Genomic DNA, 16,674 nt, shown 5'->3' on the forward strand with positions numbered 1-16,674 from the left:
AAAGCTTCGAAAAACTTAATTTGTCTTATTTATACACCAATTGCTATTGCTAAGAACGAAAACATCAATGAAATAAATAAGAATCTAATGCTCAAGATAAGAAAAAAAACATTGATGTCCGGATTATCGAGGTACGAAAAATGTGAGATAACCGGATTACCGAGTCTACAATGTAAAAAATTCTAGTGTCCGGATTACCGCGTTGTCCGGATTAAAGAGTGTCCGGATTATCGAGACTATACTGTATTTCATTATTATGCCTGTTTTCCACCTTATAGAACATTCTCCAATTCCGCCTGATTTATAAACCCATTCATGTCTATAGACTTAATTAAAATAAAATAAATTCTTTTGGATCCTCAAATTTATAATATCTTAAAGTTTATATTTAACAATTTATGGTTTTATTATTGCTAACACTATAAAAATACTATAAACTATAACATAATTCACTTGCATATTTATAGCGCATGAAATGCCATTTTTATTTCTATGTCAAGTGATATAAAATGTTTTTATGATTTTTAAACATTTTTATTTTGTTTTATTGCAAAAGTGCATACAACATTTCTATATCACCCACAGAGTTCTGCAATTTGTAGCCCCCATCCCCGTCTGTCATTTATAGAGTTATTAAATATCTACTGAATTCCTAACGAATGAATGAATGAACAAACTTTTTTATTGCATAAACTGAATGAACTTTGATAACTTTTATGTAGCAATTATGCGACGTTTTGTGTTGCTATTGGCTGAGTTATTTCTTATGGCGTAAAACTTTACGCAACAATTAAATGCCACAATTAACATTTAATAGTTTGCTGTGTACATTTGTTGAATGAAATCAACAGTCAAGAATTGCCATTATTATAATTTATAGAAACGTCTGTACAATTTACCTATGTGTCACTGAATGAAAAGGTTTCCGCTGTCAATACGTTCTATTATTATGTTACACATTATGTAAAATAGTTTGATACCGTGTAACTTTTGTGGTATTGGAGAAGTGACTATTGTATGCCATAACTCATATTTATATATTAAAGCGGTTATGTTTGTCGCTGATAGGCAGACTGGAAAACGAAGTGAAGGCAAAATTTCCCATCAATCGTTTACAAAACCTCTACCGTTTGGAAGACCGTTGTCGTGATCGATTGATTCAACAAAGAAGCCCTTTTGCCAGTGATAACTAACGCTTTTTCAAACAAAAAAAATTTTAATGGAAAGTAGATTAATTTAATTTCTTTCTTTTCGATTAACGTTTTGCGATTCGTCAATTATATCGCGCATGTTGTTACAGAAAAACATTGCAAAAGTTCGCATTTTCATTTCATTTCGCATTTAAATAACATATTTTGCTTTAGGTGCAATTATAATCGCATTTGTCCCCTTCCAACAGCGACTCACTCCCGTAGGCATGCTTTCTAATCAGTATACACCGGGCAGGGCATCATCATTACAGTCGCCGGTTCAAATAGTGGCAGTTTGTAGTGTTGTCTCTATTGTTTTAAAATGCAACAACAACAATAGAGACAACAACAATGACCATCATCAGTCTAATCATTGAATATTGCAATAAGTTACTGGCTTTTGTTGTTTTATAAAAAAATTATAATTGTTTTTTTTCTATTTACTATTGTTGTTTGTTCATTGATTTCAATTTTAATTATTTTTAAAAAAAAACAAGCCATTAGTTTCCATTGAAAATTAATATGAGAAACAACATTTCAAAAGACATGTAGGTATTTGCGTAGCCAGTTTTCAGTATTGATATTCAATCCTATTTGCCATTTGTAATAATACATGCATACGGCACCTATGTCGGAATTTGTTGGATATCGGTGCCATCAAATAAAATTACTGCTGAGCATTCAATCCCGCGACGTTCGATTCCATGTACGAGTACAGGATTTTCCTGAGGAAACATCATTTCGGCCAGGAACCTAACACTAACAAACAATTTTCATGTTCGCCGTTATTTGTATTTTGGGAGCGGTCCGTGCCGAGATAAAGAGTAGGCCCAGACCGTGGTTCTGCTCAATTATTCCGTCCGATCCACCATAGGTCGGTGTCGGTGAGAAGCAACAAATGCCATGAATGGGTACATTTCAGAAATTATTCAGACCTGTAGTGGGATTCTGTAACTTTTGCATTACCCATAATTAAAAAGCAAAATTATGAATGAAAAATTCAAATCAAGCCCTTATGGTATCGGTAGGGTTTAGTGACAACTTAATTTTGGTCGATAACTTACCGACAATTTTCGTTAATTATCGAAATTATAAGCAAATAGAAATTTCCAGTTATCGATAATTGTCAGTAATTCTGTCAATTACTAGTTACAGAACCGCACTTATTAAGTTGCTTCGTGCTGCACAAACTTCTCGTCGGCATCGGATTGTGACAATCCCCCATAATCTCCCCAACATCAGTACCAGCCGCAGTCTTCAACATCGGGTATTGCTGTTCCAGTTTCTGATAATGTAACATTCCTGCAGTTTAACTTCAATCCCTGTAGGAAGCATGGGGACATGTGTCGACATGTCAACACTTTGTCTACTATTATGGTGCCAAAGTCAACACTTTGTCAACATGTTGTCAACTATTGATAGAAGCATTGATTATTTTAACAGCTGATAGCCCAACGATTGTTTGGTGTAAAATAATTTTGGCGCTTCGGGAAAAAAGTATTTTTGTGAAAAATCAATAAAATATCTTGAATTTAACGTGTGATTCGGCTTCTAATAACAAGTATGGCCAAAAGAAATTATAAAAGACAAGTGAAAAAATGGACAATTATGAAAATACAAATTCTGAGGCGGCTGACAACATGTGTGGTGAAACTTCGACAATTAGACATTTTGTGGAGTCTTTACAGAAGATTGTGGAGCCTGGCAAATATAATGTCCCGTCTTGCTTGAAATGCTGATCCCAATATACATATTTGAACACGACATAATAATGAGTTATAATGTCCACTGTTTATACAGCTGTAATAGGTAAGCAAATTTAAGGACATTTTGTTTTTTTATACATGTTTATTCTTTTCAATTCCTAGATGTTATATCAACATTCAGCGAATCGCATGATAAAAGATTAAGTGCAGCAGAAGAAGAAATATTTTGAGCAGACAAGTCGCACCAAGTCTTATGGCCAAGAAAATAAAAGGCGATGATATTTCTGACAATGAAGATGACTTTGTTATTATTTAAATATTCAAATTTTTAACATTTTCAATAATATGTATTTTTCTTTAATAAAATATACTATTTAAACAAAAGCGTAAGATCATCGTCTTATTAAACGTACCGTATAGCTTTTAATCTATAAAAAGTTCATATAAGCCAAAAAACTTAGTAAGGAAAGTCTGGTACCAAAGTCTCCATATGACCCTTTATGAACTATTGACTCACTACCTCCAATGTCTCTACTGACTCACTACCTCCAATGTCTCTACTGACTCACTAACTCCAATGTCTATACTGACTCACTACCTCTAATGTCAACACATGGTTCCTCAGGAACTACTGACTTACTACTGACATACTAGTTCCAATGTCAGTACTGACTTTCGAATGACACGTTCATACAAAATGTCTATAGGAAATTACATTAGTTGTCTACAGTTTGTCAGTAGTACTGTTGACAATGTCAGTAGTAAGTCAGTATAGATTCACTATTGACATTTCCTACAGGGATGGTATTCGTGGCAAGATCAATAAGAATGAATGTAAATTTTATGAGTCGAGGAAGCATAATCGTCGCGGCGATTCAAGAAAACAACACCCACAGTATTCGGTGCTGTGATGGATACCACGTACTTCGCTGGGATCGTACGAGAAGTGGAGGTAGTGGGCTTGCAATTCTATAGCAGCTCGACTCTAGTGACCCATACTTGGGAGTGTATGGGGCAGCGGTAAATGTGCTAAATGTGTATATTCCGCCGATTAATAACCGTGTCCCGTTTTACTCGCCTGACATGAGGTAACTTTTGGAAGGTGATAACCGGCTAATCCTTTCAATGCCCATCATGATTTATGGTATTCAACCTTAGGGTATGACCATAGAAGCATGGCTGAACAAATAGATAGCTCTATATTCTGCATCGTGAACGAAGACGCAACCACCAGGATTAGAGGAGACTGTCATAGTTCACCTGTCATATCCATCGTGTCACCTGGACTGACGAATGACGTGGCTTGGGAATCCGTAATTTTCCTTTCGTCGGACCATCTCTCTATCCACATCTCCATCAATAGACCACGCGACTTCTTAACCTCTGAACAACGGCTGTACTTTCCTTAACAACTGAAAAGCCAATTGTCAAGGATTCTAAGAATTCATGAACGAACACTTCACAGAACTGCCCACTCCTGATGTTCGGATAGCAGAGACGAATTCCCTAGACATCATCACTGCTGTAGCGAATGAGCGCATGAACCATAGCGTCAGAGAACTGACAAAAAAGTCAGTAGATTAGTCGGTGAGCAAAGCTGAAAAAGTAGCTAGAGCATCTGAGATTATGAAACATTGAAACCGGTAGTAGTAAATTGCTGAAAACGGTTAAGGCGTTATCGAACCCTGGTAAAAAGGATGATCGGACATCTGTCATACTTAACGGCGTAGTTGTTACAGATCCGAAGGGGTGCGCGTGTTATTAGCCAGCAATTTATTGAGCACTTCGATAGCGAGCAGGCGAAGAGAAGTGTTTTACATCGTTTGTGATCTCTTCCAGACGAGTAGGAACCATCACAAATTACGATGGGTAATGTTGCAGATGTTATCCGAGGCACATAATCAACCAAAGCGTTTGAACCTGACGGAATTTCAATGGAGATGGTAAATCAGCTGAATGAACCAGGAGTCGGGTATCTAAGTAAAGTCCTCAACCTATAGTTAGCCACTCTAATGGTTCCCAAAGCGTGGAAGCGTGCCACCTGTAGCCAAGATACTTGAGGCGTGTTATCCAGTTGCGGGTCATCAACACATGTCCCGAAAGCAGCATAGTACCACAACAACACTGCACGCCGTTTCCACACATATTAGCCAACGTCTCAACCAGAACAGACCGTACCGCAGAACAGTAATCGTAGCATTGCACCTGACTAAAACTTTTGATAGGGTCAGCCATGCTAAGTTGTTCCAGGATATCAAAAATAATACCCTCTGGCCTTGTTTTAAACGTTGGATCACCAACTATATACGAAGGCGGTTCGGAAATTTCTTAGCCTATCAATGAAAGAGAATAGTTAGTTTTTCAAAAATATTTTTATTTTTCAATATAATATCCTGAAACTTCAATACACTTAGTCCAACGCTTTTCTAGCAATTCTATCCCTTGATTAAAATAGTTTTCCTCAAGGTCTTCAAAATAGTGGTTTACAACTGTAATTGCATCTTCATTTGAGGTAAAACGCTTGCCAGCAAGGAATTTTTTTAGATTTGGGAACAAGTAAAAGTCACTGGGAGATAAATCAGGAGAAAAAGGTTGGTGGTCAAGCAACTCGTACTTTAATTCGTTGATTTTAGCCATTGTAGAAACACTCTTGTGCGCTGGTGCGTTGTATTAATGAAAAATTATTTTTTGTGTTGTAAGCCAGGACGTCTTTCTCGAATTTGTACATTTAATTGATCCAAAAGGTTGCAATAGTACTCTGAATTTATTGTTTTACCCTTTTGCAGATAGTCAATCAATAAAATACATTTGAAGTCCCAAAAAACCGTTGCCATAACCTTACGAGTCGATTGAATTGTTTTTGCCGTCTTTGGGGCACTTCCTCCAGCTTCAGTCCATTGTTTGGATTGTTCTTTTGTCTCTGGAGTATAGTGGTGGATCCATGTCTCATCAACAGTTATGAAACGACGCTTAAAATCCAATTTATTTCGCTTAAAACGTTCCAAACAAGCTTGAGAAATGTTCATTCTTATGCGTTTTTGATCGACTGTTAACAAATGCGGCACCCATCTTGCAGAAAGCTTTTTCATCTGTAGTTCTTCATGCAAAATTAAATGGACTCGATCATTTGAGACGCCCATGATATTAGCAATTTCACGCACTTTTATTCGTCGGTCATTTAATACCATATCATGCACTTTGGCTACAATTTCTGTTGTTGTTGCTGTTTTTGGACGTCCACTACGTGGTTCACCTTCAATGCTTGTACGACCACGGTTAAATTCAGCAACCCAATTTTTTACTGTTGCATATGAAGGAGCACTTTCACCTAACACATTCACCATATCATTATGAATTTCTTGTCCCGATAAACCTTTTTGATGTAAATATTTAATGACAGCACGTATTTCTAAGTTTTTTCCATTGTAAACAAATTGCGGATGCGTCTTTTTTGAACACCTGTTTCTATATGAAGGAGTTGCCAGATCGAAACAAAATTTAACATGTGTTCATAACAGAGATGGAAGTTTCCAAAACACTTAACTTTTTTTCTGTTTATACCGCGCTTTTTGTGCTAGGCTAAGAAGTTTCCGAACTGCCCTCGTATGTGTGGTTGCCAGTCACGCGTTGAATTCAGAAACAAGAAGTCCAAAAACCAAGGTGAAACAGGGAGTTCCCCAAGGAGGGGTGATATCTCCGGAAATGTTAATCTCCACCTTTCTGCAATTGCAGGACCTTTCGATAGTCCAATCCTCGTTGAGTGAAACAACGAGTTCCCAAGTAGGGGTGATATCTCCGGAACTGTTTAACCTCTACCTTTCTATAATTGCACGACCTCTCGACAGCATTGAATTAATTATGTACATACTGTAGATATTTCTGTTAGGCTAAATGCTTATGTCATTGATCTTTTTGAGTTATCCGCGCGAGGAACAGAAACATATCCGCCACTAAGTCAACAGCCAGACTGTTCACCACATGGACGGCGAATATGAAAGTCCCACTGAATCTGCAGGTCGATGGGTCTATAATTCCGACCACTAACTGCCCAAAGTCCTGTGGGTCACATTCTGCGATAAGATGAGAAGTAGGAACAAGGTAAAGAAACCTTGTTACAACGCGATAGGTCGATCTGTGGTAAACTATGCGGGGTCAGTGCGGTTTGTCAACGTAAGTGATACGCAATGGAAAAAATTAAAACTTGCCGGAATTCAGGCCTAAGAACAGCAACAGGATGTCTCCTCATTTCAGTGGACCGTTTACATAAGGAGACTAAGGCATTGCCTGTGCGTCGGCACAACAGGATGTTGTCAATGCAATATCTGCATGGAAGCTATAGGCAAAACCATCCAAACCATTTGGTCCAAAATTAGTATATCGTCACTTTCTCTGAAAGTTATATCATGTTTGAAAAGGGACTATGCCAGTCCATTCCTTACGATACCTGCGAACAAAAGTCCATTAAATAGGGAAATACGATTTTATTCGCGGAATAGCTGTTTGATATGTAAAATGTATCTATAATTCCGTTATTCTGAAAATCCATATCTACTATACAGAGAATAATGGAACGAAATTTCTGAAAAGCCAACACAAGAAATCCACAAGTTCAGGGGGGTTACTCCGTATTGCGATGCGTAAGAAAAATTGTGCCGAATCAAGTAATTGGTACTCTCAAATGCGTTTTCGCATCTCCTTTCGCATCTAATTTTCGCAAATCTGGTATCACCGCACTCTGTAATACGAAAGCGTATGTCAAACTCGTTCGGTAAGCGCAAATATCTTGCGTTAACAAAATATCAAACTCAAAAGAAACGAATCATGTAAGTTAGCACAATTAAATGCTTGTATTTATATCAGAATTGTTTATTTTTTTGGGGAAATGTTGTTAAAATGTTAGCGTATTATAATTTAATAAATTATTATTAAAAAAATCAAATTGCAATTATTCAGGCATGTCACAGATTCCGATCGGTATGGTTTCAATTCCGTAATTTCATTTCGATCATTTTTGTTTAAGCTTCTTCAGATTCCGATCGATTTTGTGAAACCGGAAATCTTCATTATTTAGTTTAAATATGATATTAAATGTAAATTTGTTAATAAAACAACATTTTTATTATTTCTAAGTGTTTTCAGAGTGTTTTAAAGTGTCAAATTAAAAAATAAAAATACAATTCCGTTTGAAAAATCAAAAGTGGTTTCATTCCGGAAAATTCTTCGTTTGGTAAAAATTTCAGACCCATCAGAGAGATGCTTCTGAACGACACTTGTTCCAAATTCTTTATTTGTCACCCAAAGTAGATGACAATGCTTATTTTTCACTTTATTTTTTATAAATCGTAAAAACACTTTGTATACTTAAATGGAATATTGTTTTGAGGACCAATAGCAAGAGATTTACATAAGAAACCGTATAGCTTTTACATAATTTTTTGCGATAAACAAACAATTAAAATGAAAACTTTCAAATTTTGTTTTTTGCAATACATAAGTGGTCTAAATGTACATAACCGCGTCTTTATTGAGACGAAAACGTTTTTTCTACTTGTAATCCGTTCCGCCACCGAATCCATAATTAATTTTTTTGTTATAAACGATTAGCAAGTTCTAAAAACGCACGTACCGAACAAAAAATGTTTTAAAATGTTTTTATTTACAATTTTTTTACATTTATTTTTCTCATTCTTCGTTATTGTTTACATTGTGCAGCCAGCATTGCCATATTTTCGGTTTATTTTACGAAAGCTTTGCCATATTTTCAGTTTATTTTGCGAAAACATTTGCGTTTGTGATACAGAGTACCAAATTTTACTCTTAACGCATTTAACTTTCGCATCGCATTTGCTTTCGCATCGCAATACAGAGTAACCCCCCAGGACCGGTTTTGGATAATTTGGGAAATTTATTCCATTTGTATGTCTTGTGTTCCCATTTAAATATAATTCTTTGAATTGTAGTTGCGAGTTTTACAACAGTTATTCATCGTGATCCTAAAAGATCCGAAAACTTCTATTGTCATCAACTAAAATACCGTTTCTTAAATGAATTGGGGGAAATGGATTTCATTCCAATTGGTAGTTTCGTATATGTCCGAGGCACATTTATGTTCACCACCGCTTGTATAGCTGTCGGTCAACCTAACTGGTTATTTTTCATTAAAAAATTAAAAAATATGTTACACTTCCCATGACTAAAAATCTCCAAAGCAAACTCAAAACGGAAGTAACAATTAAACAAACAGGCGATCAAAATAATGCTTTTAAAAATAGAAAGAATTAAAAATGTTTACCAGTGGTAAATTATAACAACTTGCATCCACAATATGATTGCAAATCTTGTGAAGTTTTAATATTTCACTTTGTTTAAAAATTGTATGTATGTATGTAGGTTTCTTGCTGTTTCCTCTCAAAATTGGCTTGAGCATTTTGTTTATTTTGAATAAACCATACACTGTCCCTTAATTAATTTGGCATCTAAATAAAGAATAACGGCTATAAGTCATTGATATAACTCAAGTGGTTGGTTGGTTGGTTGGCAACGTCAACGTTTGTCATGTTCATGGACAAAAATGAATAAAACAAAATATGCATGTATGTAATTATCTCGGTACATGAACAAACATCCCATTTCGCTTAAAGTCAACCCAACCTAAATAATTGCTACAACAACAACCAGTCTGTCTCCTCAACAAGAAAGCATGTGCAATTGTTTTATTTTTAGAATAAATATTCCACAATACAGGAAAAAAAGGTCAGCAAGACAAAACAACTATTTATAATTTGCTTCTTTGACAGGCGATATTATGTGTCTGGCCGTCATCCAGGTTTGAAGTAATTTGTTCAAGCGCTTTTGACAGAATGAGAGAAATAACCCCCGTCGTATATTGTAATAAGCCTTTACTTTTATGGTTCTACTGTTAATTAATATGAATATTATCTTTTTTGTTTACAACCAACCAGCCCCCTCCGCCTTTTTCTACATATTCAAGTTTTATGACATAATTTGTTTCGAACACATAATGGTAATAATGAAACATGAAACTTTAATGACCCAGCAAGGTGCAGTTTGGTTGGTCAGCCGTTGGCTAATTGCAGCTTTAAAGACTTTAAGGGATACTAGAATTCATTACAAAAGAAAGGGGTTAGACAGGGTTATTCTGCTTGTGTTTATTTGTAAGAATATTACCAACGCAAGTGGGGGGTTTCTTAAAACTGGCTTCAAACCCCATGGAAAAGAAAATTTAAATTACAGCTGAAGGGGAAAATTTAGAATAGTTTTAGATTTTTGTGGTTACAGAAAATGGTGTTATTACAACAAAAATTAATGATATTTTTCTTAGATGTATTTTCCATGGGACACAAGCTATGGGTAATTAATGAAAATGAATAATGTGAAAACGGACACGTTTGAAAAAGAAAATGTAAAAAGAAATACAGTTAAATAGTTCGGATTTTAATAATAAAAAAAATCTTTTTATATATCACTAATTCGAGAACTCTATTTAAAATATGATTTGTTATTATAAACTAGCAGACCCCGGTCCGCGTTGCTGGCCCGTCGTGATGATTTTTAATGACAACTTTTTATGGAATTTATGCTTGACAATTCAAAAATAGGTATTTCCTATTTCACTTCTTCGATCCATTGTCAAACCAAGGAGGATTTTAAATTTATCAACAGATTTTGTGTGTAATCTTTCTTTTCTCTTACGGACTTTGTCGGATTTTTTCGCCCATTGATGCTGTTTATGATTTATTATCGTCCATGTCCCCTGTCTTTATCCTAGAGCTATCTAATTATAAAAGTTAAAAGAATGGTAAAGTCGAATTCTTCCTCTTATTGAGACTTATATGTATTAGTTTTGCATGACTGATGGACCGTTGAACCTCACCGTTTAAGGAAATATGTAACTATATCATTTTTCTTGATCGGGGCGCAACCGCCGTTGTCTCGAAAATTAATTTGCAACCCGATACACTCATAAGTTTAGCAAATATAGCGATTATAAAACAATATGCCCCCGAAATTCGTCTACAAATATATAGCATTTTGGACCACGGGACATTCCTGAACATTTTCTGAAAATTTCATGAATTAAGTTCAGTAGTTTTGAGAAAATAATGAATTGAAGAGTGGACGCGGTCATCAGCTTTCAAGATAAAACATATTTGAAAAAAAGAGGGCGTGGTCCGGTATTTTGGCTCCAAATATGTACCTAGGGTACACACAACCCTATTGCCTCCCAAAATGTATGCTGAAACTGATATAATCATAAGTTTGGCTTATACATATAGCGTTTAAATGAAAGGCGTGGGGAAGGTACCCCACCTCCTCCGAAATTCATAAAATATACATAACAACGGCAAACATTGAGCTTTTGCTGCAAATTTGATGGAAATCGGGTTTTGCAGAAACAAATTAAATCGAAAATTGAATAATTTTTTTTCATAAATACCTAAATAGGGTTATCACGTCATTTGATTTTTATTCATAAAGATATGGCGTTTTTTTAAATATGGCAAAGGGAAGTACCCCGCCCCCTTCGTAGTTCAAGAAAATATAAATCCTATTTTCACCGAGGGCCATTACTGTAGATTCCCTGAAAATTTCAGGAAAACCGGTTCAGTAGTTTTGTAGATGTAACCTATTTTAAAAAGTGGGCATGGTCAAGTCTTTGGGTTCTAAAAAACTAGGTAAGGTCGGAGACACAACCACAATTGCCTCTTAAATTAATAGAATAGAATATAGAATTTTCAAACAAATAGTGTATAGGGGAAGTACCCCTCGCCCTCCGAAATTCAACAAAATTTTTAGCCTATTTTAACCGGGGCCGTCCCTGTACATTCCATGATAATTTCAGGAAAATCAGTTCAGTAGTTTTTGTAGAAAAGATAAAAATTGAAAAAGTGAGCGTAAAATTGGGCGTGGTCAAACTTTCTTTGCACAAAAACCTAAGTTGGGTTATGACAAATATTTCTAAAAAATAATTATACAAATCGGCCCAGCCGTTCTCAACTGATGCCATTACCAACGAACGACATTTGATTTGCGGTAAAGAAAATTAAGTTTTTGGGAGAAAGCGTAGAGGAAAGAGCCCCTCTGTACTCGTTCCTCCCCGCTCTCACCCAAACACTTAATTTTCTTTACCGCAATTTTTTTCTGCTAATTCTATGATTTTTTATAGGCATTGTCCGAGAACGGATTTTCAGGAGTTCTTCAGAATTATATTTCGTCAAAATTCAACCTTAAAATCACAGTTTCCGTATGAGGCAGACCTTCGGCTAGAAATTTGTATGTATGGATTGATAGAATTTCGGCTACAATCCGAAATCCATTTTGCTCAAAATTATTTGTTTTGTAGAGTTTTGTGGAGTTTTTTTAAAAACCACCAAATTAGTACTTCAGTGTTTTTACTTTTAGTGATCTTTTCATTACATTTTTAAGGAGGCGAATGCCACCGTAGTAGACACATGTTTGTATTTGTATCGTTTTTCTTTATTGGGAGCAGCATATCTCGGAATGCCTGCTCCGGCTTCTTTTGGTCCGTGCCAGGACGGAGGGAAGCCAAGGATCAATATGGATGTGCTCTATTTGTCACATCCGCATTTACCACACTCAACCTTCGGTGAGATGTAATAGATTCCGGGAGTGGGTGCATCTAATGGGTTATTATGGACTGGTACATGCGAGTGACTGCGTTGCGGCGTGCAAGGTTGTGAATTCAGCCCCCAGCAAATCGTCGTCATCTGAATACACGACACCACCGCAGTTCCCAATTTTTGCAATTTAATTGCAATGAACTCCGAGGTAAGATCGAGGAAATAGTGGATTTCATGAGTCACGGCGGTGCTTAACAACAACTGCAGCAGCGATGGTTACAACGTACTGAGGAAGGATAGCACCAGAAGTGGAGGTGGGGATTTGCTTTCCTATTGCACCAGTCTGTTCAATACAGAGCTATCTCGCTTGAGCCTGGCTCTAATGACCCGAACATGGAATATATGGGGTTAGCAGTCAAGCGTGGAATTGCAGAGGTTTCATTCGGTCCTCGGAAGCGACCAGAGGGGTATAGCGCTGGTTGAGCAGGTAGATAGGTCTAGGTTTTGCCGAGGTTGCATTAGGTCCTCGGAAGTGACCAGAGGGGTATAGCGCTGGCTGAGCAGATAGATTGCTCTACGTTTTGCGTGGTCAATGAGGAGCTCCACAAACATAAGCCTAATGCCACCTGGTCTGACAAATAACATCAGCTGGCATTTCTCCTGTGTTAGACCATCTCCCAATAATTGTCATCAGCAGACCGCCCGATTTTATCACCTTTGAACGCCGCATTATCATTAATCATGGGAAAGCTAATTGGCCTAGTTTCTGAGAGTTCGCTAATAACCACTTCAGAGATCTGCCTAACCTTTTTTGATGTTCGGGAAGCAGAAATGACGTTCCGAGACATCATCACTGCTGCAGCCGCTCGCCATATGCAATCGCTGATGCCATAAACAACTATCGTGTGAATGTAGTCCTCGGAGAACATCCCCCATTTATAGCAGCTGGGAGCGTCAGCTGCCACGACAAACCAGAGTAGTTTTGGCTCAACTACACTCACGATGGTGCAGCCGTTTAAATTCCTATATGGCAAAGATCGATGGCACCGTGCAAAACATCTACCCAGCATGCGGCACAGGTCCCCATGACACACTGAACAATTACTCAACTAACTCCAGTAGCTTTGTGGATACAACCCATCGAAGCAGCACCATTTCTAGAACTGGAGTTAGACCCATAGCCAGATTAAGCAGAAACACGAATTGACAAACACATAATTAATCTGTGGTTTAGACATGTCTAAAAATCAAAATTTTCAGGAGAGCGAAAACAATATTTTTTTTAAACACGAGAGCTGCACCAAAACTTTCTGCCAATTTGAAAATTGTTTGGAAAGTTTGACAGTTTTTAGCCCAAATATGTCGTTATGTAGGAAAACCACAGAAATATACTCTTACAACAAACCAATCCTGTTTTTTGCATCTGCAAATCTATCAGCCTTATTACGTTGTCGGCTATTAACTCATGAAGGCTGAATAATGACGAAAAATTAGTTACTTGTCAATTGTCGTAACAATTTGTACCTCGTTAATTCAAATACCGCAATCAATCTTAACAAAAAAATAATCTCTGACGATTGTAATTTTTACATACATATACATATTTATATAAAGACATAATTTTATATTTACCTCAAAACATTCCTAATAATTCATAATTTCAGTTGGAAACAGTAGTTTACAAACATACCTGAAAAAGTAAAAATATGTTGTTATATTAGAGAAGTATTCACAAAAAATATTTTCTATAGAAGCGATGAAAAATATAGAAAGAAAACTTAAATTTTATAACGAGAAAAATTAATCTTTATTTTTCTTTTTGTTACGAAATGCTGTGAATAATTTCAAAGTGAATTGCCATAACTTCCAACAGACCGAAAAGGAAATGGAAAACAGAACAATGGTACCCAACAAAACTCAACTAAACAGGAAAATGACAATTTGCATTCGATTGTCATAGCTGAGGGTTTGTACCCATTGGCGGCGGAACAATGAATGATATTTGTGTTAAAAATTAAAATGTTTCAACTGCAAAAAAAGAAAGGAGACCAACTTCACAATTCTCCTGGCAGTTTGATGGTGATGTTGTTGACTTTCAAAATTATTTTCTTTGGTGTTTATTTGCATGTTCTATTTGGTAGGGAGAGTAGGTAATAGATTTGGGTTGTGTTGCGGGAGTTACAATTTGTTCGAAAAGTGTCTCAAAACCAATTAAATATTATACTTTGGTTATTACGTGCCCTATTATTATGTCTTATTTTGTCGTATTTACTGTCAGACATTTAGTAGTACGTACATTAGGCCGGGGCGATTTGTGTGGAAGGAAAAAACCTTAATGGGCCCTTCGGGTTTCTGATTCCTGGGATTGAATTGAGCAAAAAAGTCCACTGGACCATATGTCTACGATTAAAATCTAGCCCCCCGATTTTGACTTGAAGTTTTTTATTTACTTTTATTATTTTTCTCTTTCGAGACGAGCTGATTCATCAGAAGGTCTTTGTAAATGAAAAAGAATGTCAGAGAAATTGTCATCACAAACCACTACACTACATGTTTCGCACTTTGGTGAGAAGTGCTCATCAGGTGTATCTTGTGCGGCAATCTGACCATGTCTCTACCCTAAATTTTTCCTTCTATATACTGAATTTATTGCGAATTTGCAATTAGGAGAGTTGGCATTGCCAACTCTAACAATTTTATTCATTTACAATTTTTTCTTTTTTTTAATGTTGGAACGTTTTTTAAGCCAGGCTCGGCTTGCTTTATTTATGTTTACCTGTTAAGGCGATGATGATCATATGTTTTAATTTTGTTATTTTTCTCTTTCGAGACGAGCTGATTCATCAGAAGGTTTTTTGTAAATGATATTTTTTGGATATTTTGGGCATATAACAACCAAACCATTGAGATTTGCGTTCAGTTCAGTTTTCAAATCGCCCCGGCATAACTCTAAAGCTACACGCTGAAACTTTCATACGAAACTTTCCCATTATTTTGGCGTTTATAGATCGAGTTCCGTACTAAAGTGATTTTATGAAATTACTGTATTGGGAAACTCGACCTAAGAACGCCAAAATAATGGGAAAGTTTCGTATGAAAGTTTCAGCGTGTGGCTTTAAAGTAACGTACATATTACACAATTTGTACAGTGTTTTGTTTGACTTGCTTTGTCGTCTGTCTGTTTAGTTGAAATCTAGTAACTAATTTTTATTAAATTCTAAGTTCTTAATAATAGTGAAATTGTTACCGATGGTCTCTGTTCTGTGAGCACTGCATATTGAGCTGCGTACATATGTATGTATGTATATTTATTCACCCCACAATATCTACACATTGCAATATATTTTTAGTTTATCTTGACTTTTATGCGATCTAAGCAAATTACGTTGTATGCACTTTCCTAATATGCCACACATGCAACAACAACAGGCATACCTTACCGCACACGACCAGCAACGTTTTGGTGCATATTGGCGCGCGGTGGGTGACACATATGTATGTATGTATTCATGTAAATGAATTAACAATAGATACACCCAAAGCCAATCCATACATCAATTCACACCGCAGATACGTTTTTACATATTTGCACGCATGAATAGTTTTTCACACACCCTCTTGTGAGAACATTGGTGGCATTCACATATACAAATATGTACATTCATAGGTATGTATATTTTTACATGCGACTAAAAACTCGGCAGCCAGTCAGCCTATCGTTCCACCATTGTCACCTATAAATTTTCGTTACAAACCACCCGTTCCCCAACCAAAGCAACTAATATCTGGTAATGTTGTAACTGGAAACGTATAATAAACATAAAAAACAATCGCCATGACCATGATACATACATTCGTTTGTTTATGTGTGTGTGTGTTGTAATAGAATGCAAAAACTTTTTTCCACTTTGAATTAACAACCAGGTAAACGTATTCAAAACTTTGCAGTTTTAACTTTGAATACAAACAATATAAACCATTCATCTCTTGGCTGATTGCGCCTTGCAGTTAAACTCTTTGCCTAGCCGGTGATAGAAGGTAGCACAAACTGTAGGTACTTTGTGGGGCATACATATATGACGAAATGCATTAAATGCTACTCACATCAATACACGCAGAAAAATATATGTTAGAAATATGTTTGGATCCAAACAAATATTTGTTTAGGACTGATTG

At 36.2% G+C, this 16,674-nt stretch overlaps 1 protein-coding gene across 1 annotated transcript in view; it reads right to left on the reverse strand.

The window, feature by feature from the left end:
* The window catches only part of step (cytohesin steppke), a 238,648-nt gene that overhangs the window by 153,065 nt on the left and 68,909 nt on the right, over window positions 1–16,674 (reverse strand). The gene's annotated exons all lie outside the window — the stretch shown is intronic.

The sequence above is a fragment of the Musca autumnalis genome, unplaced genomic scaffold, assembly GCF_047663935.1.
Source record: "Musca autumnalis isolate F117 unplaced genomic scaffold, ASM4766393v1 scaffold_2, whole genome shotgun sequence".
Taxonomy (NCBI): domain Eukaryota; kingdom Metazoa; phylum Arthropoda; class Insecta; order Diptera; family Muscidae; genus Musca; species Musca autumnalis.